The sequence below is a fragment of the Olea europaea genome, chromosome 13 (assembly GCF_002742605.1).
Source record: "Olea europaea var. sylvestris chromosome 13, O_europaea_v1, whole genome shotgun sequence".
In the NCBI taxonomy this organism is placed as follows: Eukaryota; Viridiplantae; Streptophyta; class Magnoliopsida; order Lamiales; family Oleaceae; genus Olea; species Olea europaea.
In genome coordinates this window covers 2,461,867-2,463,820 of record NC_036249.1, presented here as the reverse complement: position 1 = coordinate 2,463,820, position 1,954 = coordinate 2,461,867, and positions in this window count along the sequence as shown.

The following is a 1,954-nucleotide window of genomic DNA, read 5'->3' as shown; positions in this document are numbered from 1 at the left end:
TGTGAGACTAGCAATATAATTATCTTGTTTCATGTATGTTGGTTTTCCCAAAAGATATGAATATCTGGGCGTTTAATTCTACTGAAATTACATGTCTAATAAGTTCTAGATTACGCCTTTGATTATTTTTCTGGGGAACGATTGTTTTGTGGCATTGTTAAAAGCATATTTGCACAACCTTGTATATTTTGTCGCCGTCTTTTATATTTATGAAGTACATATATTTGCTGCTTCTAATCCTGTACTCTGATCTATGCTTAAATCCATTTTCTAGAAAGCGAAATGTAGTGGGCAGGTTTCAAATTATTTCATTATTTAGCATGGTGGGGATGTATTAAGGTAAATAAGGTAAATAATGTAACAAAGCTCTGACTGTGAATTTGTATCATTTACTTCTAATTTGAGCCATTTGTACTCATCAACATAATGCACTACGTTGAAAGACTGCCTATTTGTTTTGCTTAATCGGTTCTCAACTTGAAATGACAATAAACATTGGAACGATTTTCTTCAAATGCTTTTATTATTATATATGAATCTTGTATGTCAATTGCAGTTTTTGTGTAGTGTATGGTTTTTGTTATGAAGAAATCCATGATTGCAAGTATGTTGATTGCTTGAAGATGTATTCATGATGCAATCAATGAACCTGTTAAGGCTTTCGGGCATGCCGTTTTCCATTTCTGATCATTCAAATATTTACTCTCGACAGAGTTCCTGGAACTCTTGGCTCTTACATACTTGTGTTTGGAATTTATCATTTGTCGTGACTTCAGCGAAAGTGCACGGCATAATAAACTGTGCATAGCACTTGCTTGTTTTATGAGTTGATGTATACCTGGACAGTGTCATTGGTCGACAAGGTGGAGACACAATGATGATGGAACTTTTGGTGGTTATATAACTATATTTAGTATATATTATATGGTTAGAAACAGCATCTTCCTTTGATAAATAATGAATCAAATGGATCAGGCTAACCATTGAGAGCTCCAGAAATATTTGGAAAATGGACGTGAGACCTGGTTTTGGTATTATATAGGAACCTTAGCTGGATTCTGTTATTTTATTGTGACATTGGGAAAGGTACATGATTTATCATATTCTTAGAATTTTCATCATTTATGCCTTGCTAAAAATTTAGCCCACGTTTGGTTGGGATAAAGATTAGATTTTTAATAGATTTTGGTAAAAGTTGGTGAAATATGGTTGAAATGTGAGATAAAAGTTGTAGGTTTCATGAAATATGTGTTTGAAATGAATTAGAAGAAAATTGAGTTTTTAAGAAATAGAGGTCAATTAGGGGCTCATTAATGTTTTAGTTATCGTGGTGATTAAAGATCTAATCGCTTTAGATATATCAGTAAACTTGGCAATGAATTGAAAAGAAAGACGAAGTACATCCAGATTTAGGGTTGGAGGGCTGGTTTTGCAAGCTCATTGATTAGTGTATTTTGTACACTTATTTATGCCATTAAATTGAAGTATTTATTAGTGATTTGGATAAATCATAGCTTAATTATGTTTATTATGTTGAACTCAATGCAAATTGGTGGAATTGAAAGAATGAAAAATGGGTAAAAACGAAAGAAATTCAAAGTTTGGGATCCAAATTGTAAATTTTCAATAGTTGATTAGAATCATAAAATGATTATTGAAGATCATGCATGATCAATTGGATGCAATTTGAAGTTAAATGGGTGAAATATAGTTGTAGTATTTTCACAACTTACTTTTTAATTGAAAAAGTTATGCTCCGAATTTTTATCAACTTAATACCTATTTTTTGGGTAGCAAACGTTCGAATTGAAAAAAATTGTATGTATGGAAGAATTGTAGCATTCTGAATCAACTTTTCAACTCACTTTGAACCATCTCGATCGGATATCATAAAAGAAAGTTATGATCAAAATATTAAAAGTTGCTTAGGGATGAACTCGGCAAACTTGCCCGG